The 15,002-nt window shown below is 48.1% G+C and overlaps 1 pseudogene across 1 annotated transcript in view; it reads left to right on the top strand.

Annotated features, from left to right (window-relative positions):
* Positions 1-15,002, top strand: part of LOC147122828 (uncharacterized) — a 1,078,287-nt pseudogene that overhangs the window by 644,287 nt on the left and 418,998 nt on the right. The window contains exon 13 of the transcript XR_015080342.1: positions 5,130-6,033. The product of XR_015080342.1 is annotated as an uncharacterized LOC147122828 (transcript). The remainder of the gene's footprint in view (positions 1-5,129; positions 6,034-15,002) is intronic.

Here is a 15,002-nt window from a genome sequence, read left to right as displayed (position 1 = left end):
CCTCTTGCTGCCGCTCAGATCCACTCTGTCCGAGGCCTTCTCTCTCGCTGTATTTATGCTGCTCCTCCTCCTCTTGCTGGCTGGTTACTGGGCGACAAGGGTTATCCACTCATGACATGGCTCATGACCCATGCACATGTGCACAGCAGGTCTACAATGAGAGCCATGCTACCACAAGGAAAATTATAGAGCACACCATTGGTGTCCTCAAGCAACGCTTCCACTGCCTGGATCGCTCTGGGGGAGCCCTGCATAACTCAGCTGAGCGGGTCTCAAAGTTTGTGGTAGGCTGGTGCATGCTACACAACCTGACCATTATGAGGGAACAGCCCTTGCCACCACCTACCAGGTGAAAATCTTTGTAGCAAGAGCACAAGGAAGAGGAGGAGAAGGAAGTGGAGGAGGAGCAAGTGCAACAATAAATAGAGGAAGAGAGGATACAACGTAGTCAGCCTCTTTCTGCCCGGGTTTTACGTGATCAAATAATTCATAAGTAACCTCAACCACAACTTCCCATTCACCAAAGGTCCCCACACCTTATCTTTCCTCTATCAATGACCATTACACCACCCTTTTTCCCACAATGCAAAAATAAAAGCCAACAGAAAATGCACATTCCAATCTAAATTTTGAAATTCAATCATTATATAAAGCACACAAAGATAAATTAATCACCATTGTGTATTACCTCAGTGCCTCTTCCGTGTGTCTTTGCCTCTCCTCGTGTTCCTACAAGGTGCTTCCCTAGTGGCTGCAGCATGGCTGGTGGAAGGCTGCTGACATTCAATTGAGGAGACTGCAGATGGCCTTGGAGGGCGATCTCGAGCAGCTCTGGGCCTATAAGGTCCGTCTTCAGACTGCACCAACTCAGCCTAGGTTGCAGCAGCCTGGGCTGACTGGCTGACAGGCAACAGCAAGGGCACTGGCAGGGGCGGGAGCATCTTGAGAGAGGACAGCACGTTCATACTCCATGGAGCCACTGCAACTCTCCCTTGGCGGTGCCATAGAATTCCTCGTAATCCATTGGAGAACTGATTAATGGACTACCATGATACCCTACAAGCCCCTTTGAACACTGGTATCCAGAGACATGCTGGCAGCAATCTGAGATTGCATGGCAGCAGTCTGAGCTTGCATGGCACCGGTCAAGCTTCCACTGCAGCACTCACACCTTTGGTGGAAGCTGCTTTTCTTCCTTTCTTCCCACTGCCTCCTAACCATATGTCTGGAGAGCCTCCTGCAGATACAGGACATCTCTCCTCCTTTCCACCTCTTCTACCAAGGTCTTCAGTACATTGTCTGAAAACCTTGGTGCTCGCTCTCTCGCATGTTCATCCATTGCTCGAAGTATTACAGCTCAGATTGCATTTTGAAAAAACTTCCACCACTTGTTGCAGCCACAATACACCTCCCCTTTAAGTGGTGCAGGTTGCCTTTAAGTAGTGCTAGTCATTCGCGATATCAGACCCCCTGCTGATGTGTCCAGCCAATGAACAGCGCGGGTAGCTGGCTGCTGGCAGAAATCATTTAAAAGAGCAGACAGCACGAATATAACATGCTGCCTGCAACGTTATGAACGGGTGCGGGTTAATTGCGCACTGCGATTCCTGCGCCCATTTTCAGGTCTTATCCAAGTTCTCCCCTTTTATTTCTTGTTTAGTTTTTCTGTTGAGAAATATAGTTAGTCTAATAATTTCTGGATCAAAAGTAGACAAATCTTTTGGAAGCAGACTGCAAGGCCTTTGTTATCCTGAGAAGCACTGGGTTGGCCCTGAATTTCCAATCGGAGGCTCCCTGCGGGCGGATGCCTCCGATCATAAAAAATTCTATGAACCTACCTGCTGGTTCCGTAGATACCAAAGCTTCTGATCCTGGGACTCTCCTCTTCGAAATGCGCAGAGGCCCACGTATCCCAGGGGCGCATGCGGTTCGCAAGCGCCCCTGGGATCACGTGGGCCAGCCCAACCAATGGAGGAAGTGACTCCCCCTTCATACTTTTGACAGTTCCATACGTACAGAACTGTCAAAAGTATGAATGGGAATGACTACAAAAATGCACCAACATGCTGAAATAAATAAATAAAAACCATTACATATATAACATTAATTAAAATGGCATTTAAACAATATGTTATACAAATATTTAATTTAAAAAAATGTTTTAATATGTTTTAACAGGGCTTAGTATAATCTTACCTTATTGGACAGGATTTTTAATCTATAAGTGAGTGATAAAATCTTATTTTTCTATTTTTTAACTCTTATGCTGGTAAAAGCAGGCCTTACATCTGCTTTTATCTAGCATAAGAATTCTATGGCCTTTCAGCTGGCAGAAGTTGAGAAAATAGCGCAACTCTCCACCCGCAGAGGCACTTTTCTTGGGCATGCGGATCTTGACAGATCACAAGTTCCGAGTTTCAGCGCATGCGCTTCACATGCCTAAATCTGGACCTTGCGCGGCCCCTATGGGCACGTACACACCTCGTACGCACCCGTGGGAGTCGGAAATTCAGGGCCCATGTGGTCTTAAGTTGTGGCATCTGGGGAATTTAAATTCAGTTAATTAAATAAAAATCTGGTATTTGTAATGGTGACCATGAAACAATCGGATTGTCATAAAAACCGATCTGGGAAGAAAATCAGCTGCCCTTACCTGGTCTGGCCTACATGTGACTCCAGACCCACAGCAATGTAGTTGACTTTTAACTGCCCTCTGAAATGGCCAAGCAAGCCACTCAATTGTATCAAATTGCTAGGAAAAACTCTGGGTGGGGGACTTAAAAGAACATAAGAAATAGGAGCCAGAGTAAGCCATTCAGCCCCTCGAGCCTGCTCCACCATTCAATAAGATCATGGCTGATCTTCCACCTCAAATCCACTTTCCTGCACTATCCCCTTGATTCCCTTAATATCCAATTGTCCATCACCAAGAGTGGCTCAGTAGCACCACTACAGACTGAACTGGCCAAGTCCTGAAGTACATAGCTGCCAGACTGGGCCTGCGGCAGGTGGTGAGAGAACCAACATGAGGGAAAAGCCTACTTGATCTCATCCTCACCAATTTACCTGTTGCAGATGCATCTGTCCATGAGTAGGAGTGACCACCGCACAGTCCTTGTGGAGACAAAGCCCCGTCTTCATACTGAGGACACCCTCCATCGTGTTGTGTGGCACTACCACCATGCTAAATGTGATAGGTTCAGAACAGACCTAGCAGCCCAAAACTGGGCATCCATAAGGCGCTGTGGGCCATCAGCAGCAGAAGAATTGTATTCCACCACAATCTGTAACCTCATAGCCCGGCATGTCCCTCACTCTACCATTACCAACAAGCCAGGGGACCAAACCTGGTTCAATGAGGAGTGTAGAAGAACATGCCAGGAGCAGCACCAGGGGTACATAAAAATAAAGTGCCAACCCGGGGAAGATACAACACAGAACTACATGCATGTTAAACATCAGAAGCAGCATGCTATAGACAGAGCTAAGCGATCCCACAACCAATGGATCAGGTCAAAGCTCAGCAGTCCTTCCACATGCAATCGTGAATGGTGGTGGACAATTAAACAACTAACGGGAGGAGGAGGCTCCCTGAACATCCCCATCCTCAATGATAGCGGAGCCCAGCACATGCAACAATCTTCAGCCAGAAGTGCCGAGTGGATGATCCATCTTGGCCTCCACCTGAGGTCCCCACCATCACAGAAGCCAGTCTTCAAGTGTTATCAAGAAACGGCTGAGCGCACTGGATATAGCAAAGGTTATAGGTCCCGACACCATCCCGGCTGTAGTGCTGAAGATTTGTGCTTCAGATCTAGCCGCACCTCTAGCCAAGCTGTTCCAGTACAGCTACAACACTGGCATCTACCCAACAAGTGGAAAATTGTCCTGTCCACGAAAAGCAGGACAAATCCAATTTGGCCAATTACTGCCCCATCAGTCTACTCTCAATCATCAGCAAAATAATGGAAGGTGTTGCCAACAGTGCTATTAAGCAGCACCTGCTCACCTAAGCTCAGTTTGTTTTCCGCCAGGACCACTCGGCTCCTGACCTCATTACAGCCCTGGTCCAAATATGGACAAAAGAGCTGAATTCTAGAGGTGTGGTGCGAATGACTGCTCTTGACATCAAGGCAGCATTTGACTGAATGTGGTATTAGGGGGAAAACTCTCCACTGGCTGGAGTCATATCTAGATGTTTTCCTGCACCCTTAAGCTCAAAAATAGATTTCCCTTTAGCTTGCTGGAAGTGTGAGCTGATATTGGCATGGTAAGGGCAACGGGGCATCTGGCACCTTAGTGAACGTTGGGACCAACAGTCTATCTCCTTAACCAATGAGATTTAAGGATTGAGAAATAAACAGAGAAACAATGGAGAAGAAGGAATTCGATTTAAATCAGTTACAGAACGAGGAATAAAAAGAGGGAAAGAAAGATTAGATTAAGAGAGAGAGAAATAAAAGGGACAGAAAGGAAAAGTAAGAAAAGAATTTTAAATTAATTTTTTTTTAAATCTCTGAAGAATTTATTACATGCAGGAATGAGACACAGCAGTTTAAATATTTCCCTTTCTGGGCCAGAGAGATTGATTGCCATTGCATTAACAATTATCACATTGCTAAAAGGGTACTTATGCTGCTGAGTACCAGCTCTAACTTTCTACATCGACTTTAATGTGCAAATCCAGCAAACGGCTAAGGGCGAGATGCCGTTTGTGCGAGGCAAGTGGTGAAGCAGCATAAATCGACCAGCAAGTTATGGCGATTTGCTATCCATGGCGTATCTCTTCTTCGCCTGAACTTACTGGCCAGTTTACGCATTAATAACAGCGTGCATCTTGAACTCGCCATTATTTGTCCAGCAAGGTTAAGGCCACGGTGATATTTTGACCCAGTTTTTTCCATAATTGGAAACAAACAAACTAAAACAGATTTGCCAAACATTTTTTCACAAAGCTGACAGTCCTTTAATTAATATGTCAGATTGTTATTTTATCATATTTCTGTTAATATAAGGAACCTTTGTAGTTTACAGAGATCAGACCCTGAACAAGTTGACCAATCTACTGGTGGTTTGCTTCCTTTGCTGTGTCTTGATTCTCAAGTGGAGGTTCAACATGAAATTAACAGTGTTCTCAGCATGGAAAAAGGTCTCAAAATGCAAGGAGTCTTTTCAGAAAATTTTCCTGATTTGAGCATTGATCAAGCTCAAGATGCAAACATATTGCTAAAACAGGAATATTCTGACAGTGCAGACACATACAGAAAGCGGTCTGAAATGGGTGGCCAATCACTCTGCAACTCTAAAAAGACTGAAATCACTTCTATTGAGATTCCAGACGAATCAGAAGACATGTCTGTAGCAAACAGAGGGCAGGTCACTACTTTTGTAAGTTCTTTTGACAGCCATGATTCGATTTACCAAATCAGTGTCAAGGATAACAAATATGAACTTAACAAAAGCTTGAAAGTCAGAGCACATTTTAATGAGTGTGCTATGTCTACAGTCACAACTACAAACAAGAAAGAAAAAATTAATATGGAGAAAAGGGATAATACAGTATGTACTTCATCTATAAATGAGAAAGAAAACATATTTCTATTTAGTCACGACAACTGCACCTATTTTCAATCAAGTCAAAATCATGAGGCATTTAAAGAGTGTATTCCAGAGGCTTCCTATGATGAAGAAAACCTAACATTTACATCTGAGACAGGACAATATTCAATAAAGATTGATCAAGGTGAGCATGTGCGTTTCTCGCTGCTCAAGCCAATTAATTTGCGTGAATGTACCGAGACCACTTTTGATTACCAACAAACAATTCAGACCATTCAAATTAGTGTTTTAGGTCATCGTCTACAACTAAAGGATTCTTCAAAATTGAAAGTGGGAAAACATCCTAATTTAGCAAAAGATACCATAAAAAGTCCAGTACTGCCAGCCCACTCTAAGAAGGAACAGAGTTCCCAAACTATCAAACCATCCAAAGCAGGACGACCAATTGCCTTGCACTTTCAGCCTGAAGACACAGTAAGGACTAATTTTCCGTCAGCAATTAAAATGTTATATCTTATTATATGATCAAAAGTTGATGTTTTAGCTGTATTATTTACCAAAAACTCCTGGGTCATTTTTGCTTAAATATAAATTTAACGTAGATTGCTTTTAAATTTGTTATGATTTGTTGTGTAGAACTGCAGGAAACCAATGCTGTTAGTTGATATATAACAATGAACAAGGAGGTGTACCAAGTTTGTTGAAGTTGGCATATTTCTTTGTAACTCAATTTATTACAATAATTGTTTGATTATTACATTTAATATTCATATTGTCAGTTACTATGGTTCCTTTAGAGCAATTACCAATTTGAACTGTTGATGTTTTGCTATGTTAAATGAGCTATATAAATGTAAGTTGTTGCTGAATACTCTTATCAATAATGTGAAAAATGTGAAACAAGTGTGAGCAAATTGAAATAGATTGATGAAATGATATTCACAGATTTTCAGAAAGTGGATTCCCCTTGGTAGCTGTTACAGTTTACCTTGGATATTCTCTCAGGTTCAGCAGTGCTGGTCAAAAGTGATCCCCACATCATACGTTCAGGAGAGTGCTTGTACTGCCCAGTATCTTATTATGCAATAGTGTAACCCAAAGGCTTAACAATAGTTGTGATCTGCACTGGATATCAAGTGAGATGTTCCTCGGTCTTCACCCAGGCACAGTAGATTGCCTGTGTGCAGCAAATTGGCAAATCGAGGGGGCTACAGCGCACGCTTGTAAAGAAACTCGCCTGATTGGTTGTAATCTACCAAAATTCCCTGGATTCTGGAGTGGTCCCAGCTGTAGGGGGTTTCTCTTGCTCGTTCTGGTCTCCTACCAGGCTTTGTGCAATAATTACCCTTGAGTGGTTCGACCCACTCTTCCCTACGGTTCTAGACCTTGGACTTAGGTGCAGGGAACTGTAGTGCAGAGAAAAACTCAATAGACCAGGTTGAATAGCACGAAATGGATGCTTTTATTATTAAACAGTTTGCAGCATTATAAAATACATGTCATAAGCACAGATTAAAGTAACTACAAGCATGCACATATCTATAAACTTAACTCTATGGAAATGGGAAACACACGGCACATCGTAAAAGGGGAAACACATTACGATTACCCTTAACCCCCTCCCCTAGACCTAAACTAAGTTTCGACTTGAGGAACTCGGGATCATGCTCACCACTTTCAGATTCGCAAAAAGGGGGTTCGCAGCCTTTTTGGCACAGCTTTCCGTCGTCACGTGGATTTGGAAACTTCTGGCGCAGCTTGTTTTTCTTACGCGATGAAGCAGCAGATACAGCCTTGATGAGCGCTCGTCATGGATGAAAATCCGTTAAACCTGTGTTACCTTTACTGAAAGGCTGCCGAAGAACTGGATGCACATGGAGACTCTGCTACCGATGTGATATTGTAGAAATGCACATGGAAGGTCCGTTACCGAATGGGATGTTGAGGCACTGGAGTGCTAGGCCCTGAGTGTCTTCTTCTCCGGCCTGGGTCATCGATGATCTCCCGACAAAAGTACCCGGGCCACCCTTGTCGTCTTCCCGTCGTGGCTGAGCCTTGCCTGGCCGAACACCGACCACGTTCCGAAACCGAAGTGCTGCCTTAACCGAAGAGTCGTAGAAGTTCCGAAGCGAAGCGTAGCACATAACGTAGCGCATAACCATACTGATGGACTTTTTCAATCCACAGTTATACCCTTTTGGAACATTCTTATCTCCCGCCAAATCATAGTCCAGTCTTTGTAATATTTTTGGCGGGCAGAAATCTCTGCAGGGGCGCTTTGTCTTTGTAACGGGAGCTGGTGATAGCTTAACTGGCCTTCCTGGGCCGATAATGTCTTTTACTTTGTCACCGTAACTCGGTTCGTATATTGATCGGTCTGGAGATTGCCCTCGATGGCTGCTAAACGGTTTTCCTTTGTACAGTAAATGGGTTTAAATGTTCATTCAATTGTCTGCCCATTTCTTGATGGGTCTCATCCTGTTACCCAAAACTGTCCTGTACTTAGAACCTAATTAATATGTATGCTCAGTTCCATGAGTTTCGGTTTCCCGATACTGGCTTTCGCGGGCTTACTGTCCTCAATCCACAAGCCTGTCTGGCTTGCAGTAACAGAAATCAAATGGTCCCAGAAACTGATCACGAGGTCCGGCGGCCATTTTGTATGCCCTTTTATCAAAGGTTTTTCTGTACAAGCTTCTTTTGGTCAATAAACTGTCTTATTAACCCTATTTCCTTGCGTGATTAATTACTGAAAATTTCAAATCTTACAGTCCTCCCTGTGATACTGAGAGCTTGCTTAAAGTATCAATAAACCTTGGTGAGCAAATTTTCCCTGATTCCTCACATCCAAACATTCCTGGTAATTAGCTATCTATGACCCCTACGACACATGCAGTTCCCATTTCAGAAAAAAATTACCTTGTGTACAGTTGGACAATCATAGGTAGTACTACCTTAAACTATAACACATTCATCTTTCAGATGTGAAGGGGCCGATACCCCTTACACCACCTGCATACACCTTTTATTAATCAAAAAAACAGAAAATCTTATCAACGGCTATAACACAACAGTATTCACACACTTAAATCATGCAGTGGCTAAATTCAAGAGTGGAGGGACGCGTTAACTTTTAATACTTAGCAGCTTAAACTGGGGTGTCCTCTTCCCCCACTCGTACATAGCGTTCTCTCCATTCTCCTGTGTTCTCGTGCCTCTGGAGGCGTTTGCCTCTCTTGCAATGCACGCACAGTAGGAATATTACAATTAAAACCTGACACACTACTAGGATATGGGATGCTATTCTAATCCAGGCCGGGATCTCTATATTAGTGAACAGGTCCCACCATGGTGGGGTGACTATGTCCAATATGTCTTTCCCTATCTCTAATGTCTTCTGCTCCAGTGTGTAAAAATGCTTCTGTGAAACTATAACGGCTTTTAAAATCTTGGTGAGGTGTTCGGGAAGAGGGGGAATGACATAACCAAAATGCGCGATGAATCGCTGCAAGTCTGTGAAATTCTCTTTTACAGTGAGGTGAACGGTGGAAGGTACAGGAATGGGGACAATCCATTGTTGTGCCACTTGAACTTCAGCCCTGGGTTTAAAACAAAAGCTGCTGTCACTGACCGGACACCACCCGTGCTGTCCGTGGCGGTAGTGAGGCGCTGCAGTGGTGACACAGTATGTCCCACCTCCGATATATGCCACCTGCGGGGGCACATGGTCCTTTGCCATTGCCTCCATGGTGCAATTTATCGGCTTCGCGCTAGCGGCTCTGAACCCGCACCGTGGTTTCAAAAAGGCATTCAAGTGCTGGGGACACAGGATGATGTGTGCTCCCCGGCTTTGACACCCTGAGAGGTCAGTGCCTGTCATCGTACGCTCCCATCTGATGACATAAGGCGGGACCACTGCGTAACGAATGTGCGCACCCCCCTGAATGACTCCAATGTTCTCCACCCTGTATACCGGGGCGGGCTTTGCTGCAGGACCCAACACCGGCATCCTTACCACTATTCCCATGATAGTGTGATTCGAACGTCCGCAGTCCACTGGGACTGGGTACGCCTCTGCAACTAGTCTGAGGTGGCACAGACTTAATGCGTTCTCGAAAGGGTGGAGCGCTTGCAAGTGCTTGTTGCTGATCCAGGACGGGACCAAACCTTGTTTTAAATCCTCCAGATTACTGCAGCCCTCACCCAGTAACCACGCCCCGTATAGCACACAGGCCTCATTCTGCGCAGCCTGATCGGACGCATTCCGATCCTCCCTAATGAGTGCATTTACCGTTCTAGCGTGTTTCTCCAGCTCAGCAATTATTTCTTTTAAGTGTAGTGTCATGGCCTGGTCCTCATATAGCTCAGAACCCACTACCTTATTTTCGTTAGTCAGTATGTTCCTTAACTGGGCTTTTAAACCATTGATCTGTGTCTGCAGCTCCACGTTGTCTAGAGCATTGGCAACAGACGTCCCGGTGTTGAAAGCAGTGAAAATGTCATTTACAGTACCCCTTCTTTGCCTCCCTACCTGATCCAAAACTTCCTGTGGTGTGGTGTATAATTTTGCCTTGTCGATGTCGGCAAAGTCAAACTCGTAAAATTGTCTGAACATACGGGTTAACAGGACCTGGTACAACTGTTCCGTTTCCTTGGGACACCACTCCGGCAATCGTACCTCAGTGAGGTTTAAAATCACTGAGGCCACCGCGTAGTGTACCCCTTGGTACAGCACCTGACCGGTGGGTACCAAGACTAAACCGTTCCCGGGTCCCTTTGTGGCGGTGGGGCACCCTTCCTTCTGGGCTAGCGCTACCGGAATCGTGGGCAGGGGCTTGCGTGGGCGGGTGATGAGTTCAGTGGCGTTTACCGGAATCGGGGAGAATGGGGCTCCGCACGCCCGAGTGCTGACATCCCATCTCATCCCTTTCCCTTCATCCTGCCACTGCCTCTGGAAAAAGATGGATACGCCCTTGGGGCAAACGCGTTTTGAACCCCACATACAGACATATATCCCTTCATCTGGTTCCCACCATTTGTCCCAACACACACGTAATTGTCCGTCAGTCCCTGTAATTGTCCGATGGGTATTATTACCCAGTCGCTCCCACTCGATAGTAGAGTTCTTCATGTCCTTTCCCAGCTTTCGTAGCCACCACCATCTACTTAGCGGTACGTTCCCATTACACACCAAACAGATCCTCTTTCCCACGGTAACGCTGACTCTGGGTGCAAGGATCCTCACCCGAGGGCACGATAACGAAGTCTCTTGGTAGGCAAAACCGAAATTGCTGGAGTATTCCGTAGAATTCGTCCCCAGCCATCCTGGCCATCTCCCTTGGTGGAAGTAGGTGGCGGTTTCCTCAACCTCTCGCTTCCCCGTCCCATCCGTTGCGATGGGGGCTGTGTCCCCGGAACATCCGAACACGATGACGTCCTTGGTGTGGCCTCGGTAGGCCAGCCCGCACCCGATCGCCGCGAGCGCTACGAGAGTCCTTTCCATTATATCCCTTGTTTCTGTAATCGATAAGATGATGTAGCCAGGCTCCCAGTAGGTGCTGGCTTAATTAAACGGACGCTGGGGTCCCCTGACCCTGCTTCCAAACACACACACATGCTGGGCAGACTCCGAAAACTACCTTTTAAAACATCCCCATCATCTTAAACTTTACATACCTTAAACTAACATTTAAATTACTTAAACTTAACATCATTACCTAAACCTATGTACAGCGCCGCCCTCCTTCGGGCGGCCTACCTAATTCCTGTGAGGGTTGCAGCATGCCGCTCCCTGTGGTGGGGCTGCACTGACCTTCGGCTTTGATCCCCCGCAGCCTGTCGCTGCTGAACGGGAACCATGCCTTTCCTGGGCTGCTCTGGACCGAGGTTGGGGGAAATAAGGAGAATTTGGCCAATGCTTTCTGGGCTGAGGCGTTCGAGTTGACCTACGAGGGGATGCCTTGGGCGAGGCTCCCAGGGCTGATGGACCAGGGACCGGGACCTTCACCGTCACAGCCTGTGGTCCCACCACAGCTGCTGGCTCCGGCTCCCTTTCCTCAGGCTCCGCCCCCCCGGGGCCGGGATCTGTGGCATCCAACTCCACCTCACCTGTCCCTGCAGGTGGTGAGTCTCCACCCCCAATCCCTACCTCCCCTAAGCTTGAGTCGAGGGCGGGATCTTCGTCCTCTGACTCTTCCTCCTCCGTGATCGGGTCAAGGGCGGGGTTGAGCTGTTCGGGCTCTTCCTCGTCCGAATCCCAAATTAGAGGGGAGACCTCCCACTCCATTGGGATGACTCCTCCCTTCACGCAGGCTACAGTTCCAGCCTGTGTGGTCTGTGACTCTGTCGCAGGCTGAGGATTTTTGTCCTCAGACTTGGCCCCTGTTGTTGGCCCTTGTGCACCCGGCTTAAACAGCTTACACTGGTTAATGTGAAACCATTTAGTACGTCGGGGTACCTTCACTGCATAAACCATGGGGCTGGCCTTGTCTACAATGCTGTAAGGCCCCATGTACAGTGGTTCAAGACTCCCTACTCGGGCATAGTTCCTAACCATGACCTGGTCTCCAACTTTCCACTCTTGTTGCTTACGAGGTTCCAGCAACAGTCGATTTCCCTGATGCTGTCTCCCCATGTTCCCAGCCGCTTGCCCATAAATCTGTTTCAGGTGCTCCAAAAGGGTTTGGACGAACTTGTCTCGCTTCACCTCTTGGAGCTGGCCCTCTGTGAGCACCGGGGCTAGTACATGGGTGGGTGTTCGCATGATCCTTCCAGTCATTAATTCATGCGGGGAGTACCCCGTACTTTTGGACTGGCTGGCCCGGATCCCCATGAGGACTAAAGGCAGGATCTCCGCCCATTTCTGGGGCGAGCCCATTGTCTCTTTCCTCAGCTTTTCCTTGAGGGTCCGGTTCATGCATTCAACAATCCCGGATGACTGGGGATTGTACGCTACGTGCCACTTCCCTTCAATGCCCAAGAGCATGAGGGTGTTCTGCATCACTTGACCGGTGAACTGACTCCCTTGGTCGGACTCAACAAAACGGGGGAGCCCCCACCGTGAGAACACTTCCCGGATCAAGATCTTGGCAGTACCCAGTGCCGTAGCTGTTCTACACGGGAAGGCTTCTACCCACTTGGTGAACACATCCACCAGGACAAGGCAGTACTTATAGCCTCCCTGGGCGGCGGGCAGGGGCCCTATGTAGTCGACCTGAATCAATTGCCATGGTCCCTCTACCCTCCTGATGTGCCCCATGGGCACCTTCCTTTTCTGGGGGTCTGGGTTGTTGGCCGCGCATACAAAACAGCTTGCATAGAACTCGCGGACATCGTCTCGAAGTCCCGGCCACCATCCCGCCTGCTCTACCCGTTGCCAGGTAACCTCAGGCCCGGGGTATCCTGCCCCTGGACCCTCATGGGCCAGTTGAAGGAATTCCCTCCGGTGCTGCTGCGGCACAACCCACTGTTCCTCTCGGAACAGCATGCCTTCCTTGACTGAGAGGGCTGCCGTACTGTACGGACCCTCTACCTGCTTGCCCTCAGTAATGGCTTTGAGGACTGTTTTTAGGGCGGGATCCAGGGTTTGGACGGTCTTTAGGTCTAGGGGCGTTGTCACCCCTGTGTTCCCTGGAGTTCCCTCCCTGGCTCGGATCGCTGCCACGGGTCCGGGTCCATAGGGGTCCCAGAAAATGCCGTTGCGGGCACCCTCCCTGGCTAGCGCATCCGCCTGCTGGTTGCCCTGACTGCGGGGTTCTGTGGTGGAATGAGCCTTCACCTTGTGGATGAACACCTCCCCTTCCTCTCCCACAGCTGCCAGGATCTTTTCCAGCAAGGGCTTAACTGTTAAAGGCCGTCCGTCCGCGGAGGTATATCCGCGGTGGGACCAGATGGCGAGGTACTCCGTACACGAATTGCATGTGAACATGCTGTCCGAGCAAATCGTGTATGGGGTTGGGAAGATCTCGGGGTGGGTAACCACGTACGCCACCGCGGACAGTTCAGCCTGCTGTGTGCTCATAGTACTGGGGAGCTTAATCGCCAGGGCAATGTCTGCCGTAGGGTCATAAACTCCACACCCTGTGAGTCGTTCGCCAGCAGATACCGTGCTGGAACCGTCTACATAGATCTCGCGGCCTGTGGGGTGTATTCCGGCCCGTAAACCTATGTCGACCTCCCATACCCCTTCTACGGAACACCGATGGGCTGTTCCGGGATATACCATGTTGGCTGCGAGCTTTGGCTCGCAGAGGCCTTTAACTTTTAGATCCATCTGGGAAAGGAGGAGGGTCCAGCGCGCAATCCGAGCGCTGCTCACGGTCCCATCCTTAATCCTTCCATCCAGAAGCATCTTTGTGGGGGTGTGATGGGTGAGGAGAGTGATGGGAGAGGTTCCTGTGAAGATCACTGATCTGTTCACAGCCCAATGCGTGGCCAGGAGATGCCGTTCGCAATTGGAAAAACTCCTCTCCACATCCGTAAGCACCCTGGAGGAGTAGACCACTGGTCTCAGCTTGCCGTGTCGCTCCTGGAGCAGCACGGCACTCAGGCTGTCTCCACTAGCGGCTACTTCCAAGAAAAACTCCTCCCCCCCATCTATGGCCCCTAGGGCTGGCGCGGTCTGCAGATCCCTTTTCAACTTCTCGAATGCTGCCTGACAACCCTCGCCCCAAGACCACTCGACTCCCTTGTGTAAGAGTCGGAGTAGCGGGGCTGCTGTGGCTGCATAGTCCTCGATGAAATCTCTGCAGTACCCGGTCAATCCCAAAAAGGACCTTACACCCGTTACTGTGTTAGGGATCGGCAGATCTTGCACCGATTCCCGTCTAGCCTTAACTATGGCTCTTTCCCCAGCTCGGATGGCCAGACCCAGGAATTTCACCTCCTGCTGGCCGATCTGTGCTTTCTTTGGGTTTACTTTAAAACCCTTCCTTTCCAATAGCCCCAATAATTCGGCTAATAATGGGCCGTGCTCCTCCCTTGAGTCCGTGAACAGGAGTAAGTCGTCCACATACTGCACTAACTGATTGGGCTGGCTAAATTCCTTTAAACTTCCTGCCATGCATTGATGGAAAATGCTGGGGCTGTTGTGAAAACCCTGTGGCAAGCAGTTCCAAGTGTACTGTTGCCCTTTAAAAGTAAAGGCAAACTTGTACTGATCCTCCCGCCGCAGCGGAATGGACCAAAAACCGTTCGAGATATCCAGCACCGTGAACGTGGTCGCAGATGCTGGAATACTCCCTATTAGGTCGGCAACTGCTGCTACCGTGGGCGCGCAGGCTGGGATGTTACTATTGAGGACTCTGTAGTCCACCGTGGCCCTCCATGAATTGTCCGGCTTCTTTACCGGCCATAATGGGGAGTTCACGTGAGTGGCTATTGGCCTCAACATGCCCTGCTGCACCAATGAAGATATTGCTGTCTCCATGTCGGGTTCTGCCTCC

Source organism: Somniosus microcephalus, chromosome 2, assembly GCF_052327205.1.
Source record: "Somniosus microcephalus isolate GS21.2 chromosome 2, FLI_Smic_1.0, whole genome shotgun sequence".
NCBI classification, from domain to species: domain Eukaryota; kingdom Metazoa; phylum Chordata; class Chondrichthyes; order Squaliformes; family Somniosidae; genus Somniosus; species Somniosus microcephalus.
This window is presented reverse-complemented; position numbering and strand designations above follow the sequence as displayed.